Source organism: Microtus pennsylvanicus, chromosome 1 (genome assembly GCF_037038515.1).
Source record: "Microtus pennsylvanicus isolate mMicPen1 chromosome 1, mMicPen1.hap1, whole genome shotgun sequence".
Taxonomy (NCBI): Eukaryota; Metazoa; Chordata; class Mammalia; order Rodentia; family Cricetidae; genus Microtus; species Microtus pennsylvanicus.
The window spans coordinates 17,745,351-17,763,744 of NC_134579.1; positions in this window are offsets into that span (position 1 = coordinate 17,745,351).

Genomic DNA, 18,394 nt, shown 5'->3' on the forward strand with positions numbered 1-18,394 from the left:
AGCTGATGTCTTATTTTAGAGACAGTCAGAAAGGAAGGAAGGATTCTCTCTCAATAAGAAGAAGGTCAGTACTCTTTTCTTTTTCAGGCTTCAGCTGACTAGATGAACGATACCCACATCTTTGAGCATTATAACCTATAGATTCAAATATTAAGCCCATGCAAACCACCCTTATAGGAACACCGATAAAAGCATTTGACTAGCTATCTGAGGGGCCAGTCAAGTGCATCCATACATCGAGTCATCACAGTTTCTGTCCTCAATGGGTTTATAATTTACTAGAGTAAACAGAAAAGTAAAATAGTAACACATAGTTCTGATGATGTTAAGCCCAGCTCCTGAGATCAGGAGATATGTGTTGAGATACTATCCAGGACAAGTGAGAGAGTTGGGACAAGTTCCCGGAACTGCTAGCAATACTTAAAGATTTGAGAAGGCAGAACACTGTTACATGGAAACAGGAGCAGGAGACAGCAACTTAGTTATCGTGAACTTACACTTGCCTGTTGACGAGAGGGTGGCCTCATCAGAAGAACAGTTGGGAACAGAAGGGCAGTCTACAAAGGGAAGTCACTATTGCCTCTGGACTGGTTGGTCCTGTAAGTGGTTTGGAATGGCAGCTACAGCATCACATTAGCACTTGAGTTAAAGTTTCAACATACGCTCATGATTACAAACCAAATTTATTTATTTTTAAAATAGAGAACTTGTTGTTCCAAACCCTTCTTTTTCATTTATCCCAGCTCTTTCTCATTAAATTTAAAATATCTTAGGTTTTTTCTCATCCATGCCCAAATAGAGTTATTTAAAAATGTTATGAAAACAGGAATGGCAGAAGGATTAAGTCAACCTGTGGAGAAGAGTGAAGCCAATATAGGCACAAGCAAAGCAGTATTTTTAGTCAAGCACTGGGATGTGCCATTTTCTTTATGGATATTAGGTCTCTTGCCATTGTGAGACTTTCCAGAGTCTCTCTACATTCTTCTGCATGGGAGGTAAATGAGTATTTGAAGGTAGAAGTCGCTACAGTGAAAAGTGAGAGTCTAGGGAGAAATCAAGACTGCCCAAAATATGTTGGACTGATTTTTCCATAATTTTTATTTTAAATAATTACTTTTTATTTTACATACCTACCCCAGTTTTCCCTCCCTCTCCTTCTTCCACCCTCACCTCCCCCTACCCTGATGGGAGAGAGTCTTCTGTTTTGTGTTAATTTTATTGGTTAAATAAAGAGACTGCCCTGGCCCTTTAATAGGACAGAAAATTAGGTAGGCGGGGTAAACAGAACAGAAGGCTGGGAAAAAGAAGCTGAGTCAGAGAGTCGCCATGATTCTTCCACTCCAGACAGACGCAGGTTAAGATCTTCCCTGTTAAGCCATCTCGTGGGCTCCACAGATTATTAGAAATGGGTTAGATCAATATGTAAGAGCTAGCCAATAAGAGGCTGGAACTAATGGGCCAAGCAGTGTTTAAATGAATACAGTTTCCGTGTAATTATTTCGGGTAAAGCTAGCCGGGTGGCAGGACACAGACCCGCTGCTCCTATTACTTCACTTCCCATCCCCCATCCATTCCTCATTGGGTAGTGCCTACCTTGGAGAGTCAACAAGGTTTTGGATAACAACTTGAAGCAGGACCAAGCCCCCTCACCAACCCCCTCCCACTCTCGTATCAAGGCTGAGCAAGGTATCCCACTATAGCGAATGGGCTCCAAAAACCCGTGACTTTCAGCCCCTCTGCCCCTGCAACAGATCAAGTCACATAATTGTCAATCACATTTAGAAGGTCTAGTTTGGTCCCATGCAGGTTCCTCAGCTGCCAGTCCATATTCTGTGAGCTCCCACTAGCTGGGGTCAGCTGTCTCTGTGGTTTTCCCCATCATGCTCTTGACTCCCCTTGTTCACAGGATCCCTCCTCCCTCTCTTCAAATAAACTCCAGGAGCTCAGCCAGTGTTTGGCTGTGGATCACTGCATCTGCTTCCATCAGTTACTGGAGGTAGGTTCTATGATGACAATCAGGGTAGTCGTTACTCTGATTAAAGGGGCAGGCCCTTTTAGACACCCTCGCCACTATGGCTAGGAGTCTTAGCTGGGGTCATCCTGTGGATTCCTGAGAATTTTTCTAACATAGGTTTTTCTCTAATCCCATAATGGCTCCCTCTATCTCTTTCACTGTTCTCCCTCTCCATTCCTCCCCCAACTCAGGCTTCTTGAGCCCTCATGTTCCCATCCCTCGCCCCCTCCCAGTTTACCTAGGATTTCTTAACTATTTCCCTTCCTGGTGCTCTCAATGTGTGTCCCTCTTAGGGTTCCCTTTTTACCTAGCTTCTCTGGAGTTGTGAATTGTAGCTTGGTTATCCTTTGCTTTACATCTATTATTCACTTCTGAGTGAATACATACTGTGTTTTTCTTTCTGGGCCTGGGTTACCTCACTCAGGATGGTTTTTTATCTAGTTCCATCCATTTACCTGCAAATTTCAAGATGTCATTGTTTTTTGTTTTTTTTTTAACACTGAATAATACTCCATTGTGCAAATGTACCATTTATTCTTTATCCATTCTTTGGTTGAGGGGCATCTAGGTTGTTTTCAGCTTCTGAATATTAACAAATAATGCTGCTATGAACAGAGTTGAGCAAGTGTTCTTGTGGTATGATTGTGCATCGTTTGAGCATATGCCCAAGAGTGGTATTGCCAGGTCTTGAGATAGATTGATCTTGGACTGATTCTTAATGGAAAATACATTCAAATGCAAATTTCTAAGATTCAGGATTTACCAGGAGTCCTAGGAACAAAACTGTTTGTTATTACTTAATTTTTTTTGTTTCACTTTGTATATGAGTATTTTGGCTGAATATAGGTAAGTATACCATGTATTTGTCTGGTGCCCACAGAAGTCCAAAGAGGGTATCGGGCTCTCTGGAACTGGAGTTACAGATGGTTATAAACCATTTGGATGATGGGAACTGAACCTGGATCCTCTTCAATAGCAACAAGTGGTCTTAACACCTGAATCATCTCTTTACCCTGTTTTTTAATTCTTAAATTTGAAAATTATGTGCAATGAAAAAAAATAGCACAAATAGAGAGCACATACATGCTTTACCTCTGAGTCTCTTTTTCTTTCTTTGCTGTATACTGGAAGCAAATATGCGACATTCTTGCATATCACTTCACATACTGAGACATCCTTTCCAGATCAGTGCTACTTTGTGCAAAAGACAAAGGAAGGGCAGGATTTGAGATGCAGGATCTAGAGCAAGGGAATGAAGGAACGGGGGTGAAGAGGGTCTTAAGTACATCCCTGTCTACCTGAAACCCAGGCAAAGACATGAATGGAATGTGTGTAAATGGTGATACGATGACAGGGAAATATCCACACATGGAGGTGGTACATGATGGTCAGAGGATTTCAATGGGCCCACTGAAGAACACTGGTCCAGGGTCTCAGAACTTGGGACAGAGTTTGTGTGGGCGTGGTGACCTTCCCATTCTTCCTTACCGTGATATGAATTTAATATTTTCTGGTGCGTAGAATCTTGGGGAAGGACAGTGAAGGCAATCTTGTGCCTTTTGGCAGATCTGGTCTTCGATTAGAGAGAGAATTTTACAAAAGCCCTCTCTGTGTCAGAGGAGAGGGAAGCTTGACTCTAAGACAGCTAATTTAAGGCCTTTCATTCCTCCTGATTTGAAGTTTGCAGCTTGTTAAAGTGTCACGCTTTGAGATGGAATTTTTTTTTCAACCTTCACAGGCATTCCAAGTGTCAAAACTCTGACATGCTTGTAGAAAAGTCAGTCTAAAATGACTAGGAAAATTGAATATCAAGAGCAAAATGTTTTACCCACTAACTAGTGAACACTGGTTCATTAGCATTGGAGGTTCCTTAGTCTGAACATATAACTTATAGATTCATCTTTAGAAAAGGTTAGTGTTAGGTCTCAAAGAAACCCAGGGCAAATCTCACTCAGTACCTGTTGCTCCCAGCACTTCTTACCCTGCCCCATTCCTAAACCTCTTCAACCCAGGGGCTAGCTTCCCTTCCTCCGGCCTCTCCTTCCTATAGAACTCAGCCATTTGGTGATGTACTTTCTTCTTTCCCATGTACTCCCATGACTTTAGGCTCGCTCTGCTCCTAGATCTCACTTGGTCTTCCTGCCGTCTCTCCTCTCTCCCTCCTGCCACCTTTCCTCTCAGTCTGCTGGCCGTATTCAGTCTGGACTCTTCCAGATGTTTCTCGCTTCTCTCTTCCTCATATCTACAATAAACATCCTCCTCAATCATACTTAGGAGCGGTCAGGTCCTCATTTTCATTCAGACAGATGATGACTTCAATGTAGAATTATGCCACGCCCAATGGTGGTAAACACTTTAGTCCACCAGTAGGGAGCATGGCGGTGTGCAGGTAGACATGGTACTAGAAGGGTAGTCCTATATCTTGCAGGCAACAGGAAGTTGACTGAGACACTGGGCAGTAACCTGAGTATAGGAAACCTCAAAGCCTACTCCCACAGTGACACACTTTGTCCCCACAGGGCCATATCCACTCCAACAAAGCCATACTTCCTAGTAGTGCCACTCCTTGTGAGAGAGATTCAGTTACATTCTACCTACCACAGTATGCTAAGGTAATTTTGTAGCAAGTATTTTACTTGATAACTCCACCAACTTCATGAGGCATACACCTTAAAATGGCTTCTTGTGGCCAGGCAGTAATGGTGTACTCCTTTAATCTTAAGGCCAGCCTGGTCTATAGCCTGTCTTCCAGGACAGGTTCCAAAGCTACACAATGTAACCCTGTCTCAAAACAACAACATCAACAACAGGCTTCAGGTAGACTAAGTGGTAAAGATTAGAATCAGAAAAAAAGAAAGTCTCCTAAGGTCATGAACACGGGAGCTTGCTCTTCACAGCAGACCTGAGACTTGCCTTGGGTAAATAGGATAACAGAAGCTTTACAAAACAAAGCTGTTTTCAAAGACTGCAAGATGGTTCATGTTGCTTACATTCTGGATTTTGGATTATGCACTGAGAGACACCCTAAACAGGACTCTCTTTTGGATTACACTCATTATAAACTAAGTAGTTCTCCCATTAGGTACAGAATGAGACTTGTAAAGGTAAGGAAAGGAGCTGTTGCAGTTGTTATCAGAGGAAGGGGAATTGGAATTTGAACTAGTCACTTCTTTATAGATTATAGACCATTTTCCACTTATATATCTCTCATTATCCTAAAGTTCTCTGAAAATCAGCAGAAATAATAATGCAGGTGTTCCATGTATATGAGCTAACAAAAATTGTATTTAGGAGACAGATAAAAAAACAGGAGAATTCATAACTAATGGTAGAGACTGTTAAATTCCGTTTCTATGATTCCATGATGGTGAAAAAGAAAAGCATTTTAGAACACCAGTTGCTCAAATACAGAAACAATAGTCTTATGGTATTGTTCTCTAATATACATACATTGGATTTTATAGACACAAAGGCATGGAACTGATGAAAGTTCGAAGTGTGGGTATACTGACATAGTAATAAACAGAATCTGTAGCAGATATTTTGAAACAGGACTGATGAGATATAGATGTCTCAGCAATTGAAGCTCTTGCCCTGCAGCTAGGGAACTAGCATTTGGATACCTAAAACCCACATGAAATATTGTTCAGGTGTGGAGGCTTGCCTGTACTTCTAGTCTTGCGAGGCAGAATGCTCTGGATTTCCTTTAGAGAATGTTCTTTAAGAAGAGGAAAGTGGAACATGATAGAAGAAGTTTACCAGCATCAGCTGCAGGCATTCAGGTGCATCTGCACACATAATGCATCCCCAGTGTGAACATGTGCACACACATGCACCCACAAATGTAAACATGTGCACACACATGCACCCACAAATGTAAACATGTGCACACACATGCACCCACAAATGTAAACATGTGCACACACATGCACCCACCAGTGTGAACATGCACACACACATGCACCCGCCAGTGTGAACATGCGCACACACATGCACCCACCAGTGTGAACGTGCACACACATGCACTCACCAGTGTGAACGTGCACACACATGCACCCACCAGTGTGAACATGCGCACACACATGCACCCACCAGTGTGAACATGCGCACACACATGCACCCACCAGTGTGAACATGCGCACACACATGCACCCACCAGTGTGAACATGCACACACATGCACCCACCAGTGTGAACATGCACACACACATGCACCCACCAATGTAAACATGTGCACACATGCACCCACCAGTGTGAACATGCACACACACATGCACCCACCAGTGTGAACATGCGCACATACATGCACCCACCAGTGTGAACATGCACACACATGCACCCACCAGTGTGAACATGCACACACATGCACCCACCAGTGTGAACATGCACACACATGCACCCACCAGTGTAAACATGCGCACACAACTGCACCCACCAATGTGAACATGCACACACACATGCATCTACCATTGTAAATATCCACACACACATACACCCACCAATGTGAATATTCACACAGTGCACCCACATGCATAAGAAGAAATAAAAAACAAACCTTAAAATAGTCATCCAGCCATCTTATTTTGAAAATGCCAATGCTAAAATATAGAGGGGTGAAGTCACTTGTTCAACGTTAGCTGCCTGGTTATTAACAGGTCTGGTACTGCAGTTTCCACCAGCAGATTCTCAGTGCAAGCTATTTTCTGGAGCCTCTACTCCGCCCCCCCCCATATATCATTACTTGCAAGTGTTCATTGCAAGAACCTCTATTAATAGGCATTAAGTTAATTATTCTTTATGCTATTAAAACACAATTATAGCTATCAAATATTTGCAAGATACATTTAGAAATAGGATACTTCCCTTGAATTTATCAATAAAATTGCTAATTACCACTATATTAATTTACTTATTAGAAATTGTATTTTTTCCTGCCCATCATGTATATTGCTAGTAATCTCATTTGACCACATTTCATTCTCACTTAGGCTCTCATAGGTTTTTTGTCCCCTGCACCCATTATAAGTTTCTCTGCTGACTCTGTAAGCAAGATCAAGCGGAATTGAAAAAGTATAACAACAGGTACATTGAGAGCAAAGCAGCTCCTGGGTGGATTCACTGGTCTCAGAGGTCGAGGTCAGAGAAGTCATGCCCAAACTAATGTAAGGTGGTTTTAAAAATTGTAGGTGAAAGGTGGTGATGTGTCCACCACAAGCTGGGTTTATGCCCAAGTATGGTCAAAGCTGATGCTTTAGCAGAGGTTGGGCAGCTGGCAGCATCAGGGGAGGAAGCTGCAATAGTTGCCAGCTTTTGGTGCCTTTGCTTTGTTGGGAGACTCTGTGTGCAGGTGGGGTTTGGAGAAAGAGAAAGAGAGAAACAGAAATGGAGCTTCCTGGACTGTGCAGGGGTGAGCTGCGGGCTCCAAGGGACAGTCTCCGAAGGGAAGTCACTCAGTCATTTCTCAAGTTCACTTATAATTTACTTGAAAAGTATTCCAAAAGCAGAAGATTTTTAGTACAAGGTTTATTTTAATAGTATATTATTTTAACAAATATATTCATTTCATTCTCTAAAACTACTGCTAGAAATTACTTTCTAGGAAGAAACTTTATACAAATACACAGTCACACACACATTGTAGAATATTATTTGAACTGGGCAAAGATGTGTTACATTTGTTTATTCTATGGACTATATTTTAACTGTAAAAGTGTGTTGCTTTTGTTTATGCTGCATTGTTTAATGATGTAAGGATTGTGTTTACTTATGTAAAGATGTTGCATCTGTTTCACCTTGCCTGCCTAAGGTACCTGATTGGTTTAATAAAAAGCAGAAGATAAGAACTAGAAAGAAAAGAACTTAAGCTAAGCGGAGTGCTCAAAACAAATAATACGTCTCTGTGTCGTGATTTAAGAGCTGGTTGGTGCCTCTCCCATACCCCCAAAATGAAAAAACAGGGTACACACACATACACCCCCTCTGTCTTTGTTCATTTATTTCCTTTAATAGTTTTCTTTATTTTAAATCTTTATCACATTTTCAAATCAGGTTGTCATTTCTGTAAAGTAGCCTGCTGGTTTTTTTGTTTTGTTTTTAGATAAAACTGGAAAGAAATGGCATCTTAACAACATGTAATCTTTAAACATGGGAAGATTTTTTTATGTATTTTTGTTAAAATTTCTGAGCAATATTTTGTAGTTCTCAGTGTTACCTGTCTTTTGTATTGTATTTCATATTTTTTGATGCCAATGTAAATCTTAGTTTTTCCTTTCAATTTCCTATTATTTATTGCTAACATTTAAAATATACTCTGTGTGTGTATGTGTGTGTGTGTTGGTAGCCCATGAGCTCTTTTATATTAACTTAATAGACTAGTACTTAACTAAACTCACTTTTAGTGCTAATACCATAGTTGTAAATCTTTAGTATTTTAACATGGATAATCATACCTTCTATGCATAAAGAGAGACTTACGACTTCTTTTCCAATCCATTTGCTAATAATTTCTTTTTCTTCTTATAATGTTAGAACTTCCTTGAAATGTTGATTAGAGATAGTTAGCATGGATATCTGGGGAGAATAATTTTGTGTCAAATTTAATTGGGACACAGAGTGCCTAGATTAAACATTACTTGTGGGTGTATCTGTTTATGGATGAGATTAGCATGTGAATCAACGTATTTAGTACAGTAGATTGGTCTTTTGAATGTGGGAGGGCATCTAATCTGTTGAGGGCTCAAATAGAACAAAGAGCAAAGGAAGGAAGAGTTCACCTCCCGTTCTCCTTTTTGTTCTGCCTGACTGCTTGAGCTGGAACATCTTATCTCTTCTCTTGTGCTGGAATTTGCAAAATTAGTTCAGTTGGTTCTCAGCCTTTAGACTCAGTCTTCAGACTCAGATTTTTACTTTCTTCGTTCTTCAGTTTACAAATGATGGGATTTTTCAGCTTTTATAATCCCATGAGCCAAATCTTTGCTATGAATGTATATATGTGCATGTATATATGTATTTATATCATACCTGTTTCACTGGAGAATTGTTATTGGTATGCAAGAACTGGGTTGAATTCAGCCTTTCAGCGTTTACTATCTATAGCAGATTTTCATATATGTTTCATCTTAGGCTGAGGTAGCTTAAGTGTCTTTATTTCTCTGAGGTAGTAGGCAAGCTGCAAAAGTAGTTGTCAGATTGGTGTGATTATAGATAATTATATATCTGTTAGATTCTTAAATTTAATAAATTGTTGTTTCTACACTTTTTCCTTGTATGTGTGTACATACACAAGCATACATATGCATGCTTACCCCAAGGAGCAAGTGTGCGCAGGAATCTGTATGTCAGAATTCCTCTGTAAGGGTCAAATAACAACTTGGGAGTGTTGGTTTTCACACTGTGTGAGTCACAGGAATTGAACTTATCAGGCTTGGCAGCAAACACCTTTATCCACTGAACCATCTCACTAGTCCAGTTCTTCTATTTTGGTGTACATTATAGTGACATTTTTTCTATCAGTTATAATAACCGAGTCAATTAGAATAGAAATAGAAATTGAATAGGAATCTCAACTACACTGCCTCAAAGCTAAAGGCTTATTTGCTCCTGTACCTGAAAGTAAGCCGTAGAGACTGAGGTGATGCCATTAGAATCAATTTGTCTTTCCCAGACTCTATTCTGTTTTTGCCTAGTATTGTTCTTTGATTGTGTGTTGGCTAGTTTTATGTAAGCTTGGCATAAGCTAGAATTATTTTGAACAAGGAAACCTCAATGGAGAATATGTCCCCACCAGATTAGCCTGTGGGCAAGCCCGTGGTGCATTTTCTTGACTTATGATTGATGTGGAAGGGCCCTGTTCACTGTGGGTGGTCCATCTCTGGGCTTATAGTCTTGCTTGCTATAAGGAAGCAGGTTGAACAAGTCAGTAAATAGCATTCCTATATGGCCTCCAGGTTATATCCTTGGGTTCCTGCCCTGACTTCCTTTGATGATGGACTGTTACCTGGAAGTGTAAGCAAAATAAACTTTTTCCTCCCTAAGTTGCTTTTGGTCATGGGTTTATCACCACAACAGAAAGCTGACTATGATAGATAACTTCTGCTTTTGTGATGGCAACAGCAGCTTTATTCTTTATATAGCCTTTTCTATAAGGCCCCCAGAAAATAGTATCTACTTTTGACTTGGAAGTCTAAAAAAGTCCTGCTGATTTTCTTTGACCTAAGTTGGAGTCAGCTTGCAGATCCTGAAGTAAGTTGCTATGACCTTGGAAGGGTGACAGGTTAGGACTATGTCCAGTGTGCCACAAGTAGTTAGGCTAGGACCCGGGCCAACTAACCGTAATGGTGTGAGTGACTGGCAAGGATACTACTTCCCTAAAGAGAACTAGAGATATGATTGCCAAAGCCAGAGGGAAAGGATTATGAGTACCCAGAATCAGTAGTTGTCTTTAGTATTAACATTTATTCAGCTCAAGATGTGAATAAAATACTTAACGTTTCCTTACTCATTTCTTCTCAAAATAGCTTCATAACACAAGGAAGGGCCATAGTAATTCTCACTTAGAAATGTAAAATTGAGGTGCAGAGGTGTCAGGAAGCCACAAAATCATTCAGCTAGGTTGTTTGAGGATCCAGTCAATCAAAACTTCTGCCTAATAGCATCCTCATTAAGTCACTATCAAATAATAAGTATTCTGACTTTGGTCAAGAAATATCAGGCAGTCTGATAAGGCAAGAGAAATGTACCTTGTAAATATACTTAAAGGGAACACGTGATTGTAGGTCTATCATTTCCTACTTTTAGATAGATTTTTTTTTTTACTTTTTAGTAGGCTATTTTTAGAGAACTTTTGGGTGCATAGAAAAAAAAATGATCAGAAAATACACAGCTTTCATATGTTCCCATCATACTCAATCTTCCTCTTGACATCCTACCCCCGGATATTATTTTTATTACAAGTAAAGATGCTGCATTGATGCATCATCATCACTGGATGTTTATAGCTTACAGGAGAGTTCGTTCCTTGTATTGTGTGTTGTTTGGCTTTTAGCAAATGTTTGATGACATGATCTACTTCAAAGCTTCATACAGAATAACTTTCTCCCCTGAAATCTGCCATCTGCCTATTAGATCTTATTCCCTAGCACCTGATAACCACTGAGATTTCTATCATGTCCATGCTTATGGCTGTGCTTTTTAAATCATGGATTCAGAAAACAAATAATGTAGCAAGTGCTAATACTGTCCTTGAATTTGGAGAAAAAAAAAGCATGTATAGGCTTGGTTCTCTAAACCAGCTATAAAGAGATATAAAACCTGGTGGATACCCGTGTCCTTAGCCGATGACATACTTGAAGGGACAGTTATTTGTTTAACAGCTGCAATTCCTAAATGTTTATTGACTAATTTTTACCATCCACCCTCTCTAAAGGCTGTGTTAGCTATGTCACGTTAATTAGTGAATTACTCCTAATGTTTCTCAGGCTCTTAGTGGATGGTAAATTCTTGAGGCAAAGTTCTCTATGTCTCAGTAGACTGACATGATTGTAATCCCTGCTAACGCTCTAGGGAGAACAAGATCAGAAAGAGATGTCTCCGCTCCTACACAGATTACTGTCGTCTAACATCAGTAACAGTTATGTATAATCTAGGAAAACAGGGCTAAGTGCCAAAGAAGGATATCTTTAATTTCTACCACACTGATTTAAAAAACTAGAATTATTTAGGGCTGGAGACATGGCTCAGTGGTCGCATGTTTGCTTTGCATGTATGCATCTCTGCATTCAATTTCTATCACAAGAAAGAAAGGTAGAGAGGAGGAATGGAGCAAGGAAGACAGCAAAGTAAGTTTGTAGTGCTTAGTGAAATATGCCAATAAGGATCCTTTTTTTTTTTATCCAGTCATTAAGAACTCCTATGGCCTGGAAAGATAGATAGTTCAGCAGGTAAAAAAGCATGTCACCACGCCTGGTGAGTGAGCTTGATCCCTGGGATATGTATAGTAGGAGAGGACTGTTTCTACAGGTTGTTTTCTGATCTACACACACACACACACCATGATGCACACACATGCACACACACACACACACACACACACACACACACACCATGATGCACACATACACACACATACCTTATAGCACAAGTGCACACATGTACATGTTTACGCAGGCACACACTATACTAAATAAATAAATATAATAAATAATAAAGACAAATAATTCCAGGATAGTGACAGCAGAGAATCAAGCCACATTACAAGATACCATGTGACTTCATAGGTTCCATACTCATGAAGGCAGATCTTTATGTTCATGCTTGCAAGATGGTTGCAGACCCATCCATGTGTGGTTAGTATTAGTAAGATGGGTGAGTGAAGCAGGTTACTGCTAGCCAAACCAACCTTCCTTCCTTCCTTCCTTTCTTCTTTGATATTTTGTTGTTATATGTTTTTTTAAACAAAATAGCTTTCCTGGAAGCCCTGACTAATAAATATACATCTATATTTTATTAGCCAGAAACAATTCATATGCCAACTGCTAGCTGCAGCCTATCTGAGGAATATATTTTGTAACAGTTTTGCTGTTGCAAAGAAAGCTGGGCACTGAAAGGCAAAGGAGAGAGTTCATTGTGCTAGCAATTAGCAGGCTAGCATTTACTGTTTCATTTATCTAATGCTGTGTAGTGAGGCACCCCAAGTGTAGGGTGACTTAAAAGAATATGACAACATTTAATTTGCTTATAAGTCTACATTTAGGCAGAGATCAGCAGTCTCCTTTGTTATGGCTAGAGAGGTTCAGGGTAAAGGCTAGGATCATTTAAAGTCTTACTTAAATATGGAGTGGTGGGGACTGTGGACCACCAGACCCCGAATTTCTTGTAAACAACTTGTTTTCTCTGCTCTGAGCACAAGATTCTGATGGCAGGGGAGTGGGTTCTAATGGGTCTGCAGCTGAAAGATCCCAAGAACTGGGGCATGGCCAGAGCCCTATATAAGCTGCCCCTGAGCACAATAAAATGGGCATTCTTGGCATCCTTCTATCAAGGATGACCCATGTCCCCATGTCTCTGTCTGTCTGTGTGCAAGTGTTTTTAAGTCTCCAGCTCAGTTGCCCGATTCGCGTACGGACCTGTCGTGGCACAGGAGCTACACATGGATGCCCATAGTGAGATCGGGAATGGTGTGTGTGGGGGTATTCTTGGCATTCTTGTTGCTAGGATGTCCCCATGGCCACATCTGCCTGTCTGTCTGTGTCTGTGTGATTTTAAGTCTTAAGCCTAGTTCTGGTAGCGCGTAGTGAGTAGAATGTGGGATGGAACCCATGATGTTTTACAATGGAGGGGTTCATTTTGTCTAGTAACCAGAGTCTCTGCTGGGACAGTGGCTGGAAAGCCTCATGTGGCTCCTCACTGTAGCTGCTTGGCTTCCTCACAAGACATTGGAAGAATCTGGGAATCCTCATGTTATCACCAGTGCTATAGTCACCATCCCTGTGCAGTTCACAGACTTACATCCCAGTAACCTATAAGAGAATGTAATGTCTTATTGGGAGAGGAGCCTGTGGGCCGCCTCGTCTTGGATTTGGCACGTTTGGGAGATGATTTACTTGCCCGCTTAAGTGCTGATGTGGGAACATAGTTATTTCATTTATAGAAGCATCAGTGTCCCTTCTGCTTTTCATTTTCTTTCTTCTCATCGTCCTTTTTATTATTCCTTTTTGGAACAGGGTCACTATCTAGTTCAGTTGTGTCATACTCAAGGTCTGTATGCCATAGCTTCCCAAGTGCTGGGCTATCATTCTTTAAAAAGGAAAAAAAATGAACCACATTGGTCACTTGTTTAAAATCCTTCAGTCCTCCGATTATAGTTCAAATACATTGGGGCTTTTTGATTCATGGTTAGTACAAGACCTGGTATCTCTGGTTTTGCCTCCTTCTTTTCTATCTTTCTTTTGCTGTGAAAGCTATGCAAGCATGGCAGATTCCTTTGGTCTTCCTGTTCTTTATACATACTTGTCCCCTTTCTAGGGCAGTTTCTTCAGTGTATTGAACAGGCTGGACCCTGATCACTCTTCACTTCTCTGAGGGCCTTTAAATAGCTGATCACCTAGCATGTGATACTGCACCATGATTTTTCCTTATTTCTTGTTTATTTCTTGCTGTGAAATGAAAATCCACAGCTTCAAAACCCTCTCCAGTTTCATCCCTGTTATAAATCTGCTGCTTGCATGGTGTTTCATCATAAGCTAAGGAGTTGGCAACAGTTATGGTTTCCATTTAACTGATAGGGACTGAAGCCCAAGATGCATGGATGGCATAACTCAGGCACTTAGATTCCGGAAGCAATACTTTTATTTACCATGTTGTAAACAATCTGACAAGAGAGAAAGGATGCATTAATTAAGTTTGTCATAGTTGTTGAGGAAAGAACTTCATAAATGCCAGGACATCCATTGAATTTGAATGATAGATGTAATCTTTTTGAATGGTGATAATGGGAGGAAGACATTGTAGGTGGTGAGAACAGTGAATAAAATGAGCGTTGGGAAAGCACTGGTACATTCTGGTGATGATGAGTAATGTAGAATAGGATGTGGGGGAGTTAGAACTGGAAAGGCAGGTTGCATCATTCAGTAGGTAATTAGAAGATAACTTTTGTTTTGTTAAGAGGAGACAATTTGTGCTTGACGAAAATAAAGCTGTACAAGATAAGTGCCAGGCTCTAGCTGTTGTGGAATAGAATATGTGTTTTACCTATGTAGAGATGTGCTGCATTTGTTTGTGTTGCAGAATAATTGTTTAACTACATAAAGATGTGTTGCATTTTTTATCCACTGCATTTGCTCAACTATGTACAGATGTGTCACTTTTCTTTCCGTTGCAATTGTTTAACTATGTAAAGCCATGTTGCTGTTTTATCTTGCCTGCCTAAGGCACCTGATGGATTTAGTAAAAAGCTGAATGGCCAATAGCTAGGCAGAGGAGGGATAGGCGGGGCTGGTGGGCAGAGAGAGACACAGAGGAAGCAGGAAAGGAGGACAGACAGCACAGAGATGTGGGAAACAAGTTTCAGGGCCGTGGTGTGGGAAGTACTTCCGTATATGTGTTGCTGTTATTGGTTGATGAATAAAGAAACTGTTTTGGCCTATGATAGGGCAGAATAGAGCTAGGTGGTGGGTGGGGTGGGGGAGACTAAACGAAATGCTGGGAGAAGCCATGTTGTCACCAGGAACAGATGCCTCCACTGCAGCCCACTGAAACTTTGCCATAGGCCAAAGCTGTGTGGTGATGCACAGCTTAATGGAGATGGGTTAGTTTGGGTATAAGAGCTAGCAATACGCTTAAGCTGTTGGCCAAACAGTATTGCAAATAGTATAGTTTCTGGGTAGCTGGGAACGAAGGAACAGCCTCCCCCAGCTACAGGGCAGCACGTAGATTAATAGAAAAAAGTTAGCTAGAAACAAGCCAAAGCTTTGACCAAGCAATTGTAATTAATAATGAGTCTCTGTATCATTATTTGGGGTCTGGCAGTCTAAGAAAGCCTGCTACAGTTAGTTATTAGTATCGATCACATCATTTAAGTACTTAGGGCCTCATTTTATTTGTAAAATGAGGACATGAATAATTCTACGTTCATAGTTTCTGTAAGGGTTGAACAATGTGATACATATGCAGGTGGCCTGTAAAACTGAGCTCTCGACAAAGATGGCGGTTTTCAAAGCAGGTATTGTGCATGGTTCTGCGTTAGGGATGTTGTAGAAGGAAGCAGGTGACAGCAGAGCCCGAGAAGCAGGAATCAGATCCTGAGACAGTGAGATATCTCAGTTCTAGGGGACAAGGCTCTGTTCCCCCTCATGGGCAGATTCTAGCTTCAGGTTTCTATTTGTTTGTTTTGTGTGTTTAACTTGAAGACAAATGGAAGCCAAGAAACTAGAAAGGGGCCTTTGGTAACAGGAGCATAGTAAGGGGAAGACAACAGTAGATTAGAGGCAAAATGGAAGCAGAGAGTAGAAATTTGGGGAGCATCAAAGCTTAAGTAGGAAGGGGTACAGGAGTATGGGGGAAATGGGAGGTGGGAGAGAAGTCACCTACAAGAAGGAGACATGAAACACTGTATGGAAGCCTAGAGTCTCACAGCCCAGTTAAACACTGTGGGGTCAGACATGAAACACTGTATGGAGCCTACAGTCTCACAGCCCAGTTAAACACCGTGGGGTCAGACATGAAACACTGTATGAAGCCTACAGTCTCACAGCCCAGTTAAACACTGTGGGATCAGACATGAAACACTGTATGGAGCCTACAGTCTCCCAGCCCAGTTGAACACCGTGGGGTCAGTAGAAAGTATGTGAAATGAAAGAAGAACGGGAGTGCTAGAGGTGGAAGGAGTAAACTGGGATGGGGATGGTGGGAAGGGAGGGTGGGAGGCAGGAACTGAGGACCTGGGGCAGACCAGAGTAAGGATATTATGTAAGGAGTGGCCATGGAATAGCAACAGTGCTATGATCTCAGAGCTCGTAAGAAACAGAATCCCAGCACTCGGGAGGCAGAGGCAGGCTGATCTCTGTGAGTTGGAGGCCAGCCTGGTCTATAAGAGCTAGTTTCAGAACAGAGTCTAAAGCTATAGAGAAACCCTGTCTCGAAAAACCAAAATAAATAAATAAATAAATAAATGGATAAATGAATGAATAAATAAACAAATAAATAAATAAGAAACACAGAATCTCAGACTAACCCAGTGAGGATGTGCAGTTTTTGTAACATGGTCGGTAATTCTCCATGTACTTAGCTCGAGAAGCAGGACTTAAAGGCCTGATTTTGGCCATTTTCTCTAATGCTTTTAAACTCTAATTTTACCCCATATCTTGGTTTTGGATGATCTCATCCAAATCTTCAAATAAGCATTCTAAGGGGGAAAAAAAACCCTGTTTGTTTGACCATGGAATCTTTGTACATGTCTCCATTTTAAAGAAGCCTTTGATCATCTATGGTATTTTAATGGGGCAATGTATCTGTATTAGTTACTTTTCTGTAACTTGATTAAAAACAACATAACCAAGAGGCATTTACAGAAAAAAATGATTTGTCTTGGCTTATTGTTCTAGGGGGAGATAGGTATGGTAGCAGGTGGCAGAGGAAGGAAAGTGAGAGATCACTTTTTAGGTAAATGCAGGAAGCAGGGCAAGGTCACAAACCTGGAAGCCCACTCCTAGTGATGTAGTTCCTCCCCAACAGCCAGAGACCAAGTATTCAAATGGGGGATATTTCTCACTCCTTTACATCCAGAGGAAACTCGATTTCCTCTGAAACCCTCCTTTCTTCTCCATCTCAGTGAAAAGTCTGCAACAACCTGAATTAAAGTTGTTGCTGTTACTGTTTTTTTCCTCTGAAATTGACCTTCCCATGATAAAGCAAGCATATGATCTTTATTGTTTCTATCTTTAAATGTCCTCAGTATTTCTGTTATTTAACAAACAACATCAGACTGGTAGTTAGATTAAGCAGATGATTGATAGAAATACACACACACACACACACACACACACACACACACACACACACTTTCAGGTAATTCCCCTGGAACTATGAGTTACACATATCATCTATAACTACATGTTTTATATATATATATATACATATATATAACAATATGATGCAATATGATTTCATATAAACTATGTCATATATTCTGTGATATATCATATAAACTCTCTATATACATATACATTTGTATGTTTGTATGTATCTCTCTCTCTCTCTCTCTCTCTCTATATATATATATATATATATATATATATATATATATATATATATATATATACCACATTTCCTAACTTAATTGTTCTAAAATGGGAACAAAGAATAATTTTCTAATATTCTTCCAACTTCCTCAGTAATCACATTACAATCACAGTTGTAAACTGCTTTACCTCAATATTTTTCTTGGAATGGAGTTAAAGGAGCATGAATTCAGTTAATGGAGATTGTCTGAAGTAGGTCATGTGAACAGTAGAGGCAGGAGGGAGGTCTGCCAGCTCTCAATCACCTGCTCATTTTCTGTGTCATGTTGTTTGACAGTGATACTGTCTACTCTCCTGGCTTTACTAGGTGGTTAATTCAACATCAAGAAGAAAAGATACCCAAATATGACCAACGTGACCTTCTTATGCTCATCTTCCAAGACCTGTGTTAGGTCTCAAACCCAGGACAAGTCTCACTCAGTGTCTGTGACTCCTCCCAGCCCTCCTCAGCTGGTCCTTTACCCTAAACTGCTCCCTCCCAGTGTCCAGTCTTCTGCTTCCCTTCCCCTAGATGGATCCCCATATAACTCAGCCCTTTTGACTCGTCTCCTGACCTGGGCTGCTTCTCTTTGTCCATTGTGACTCTC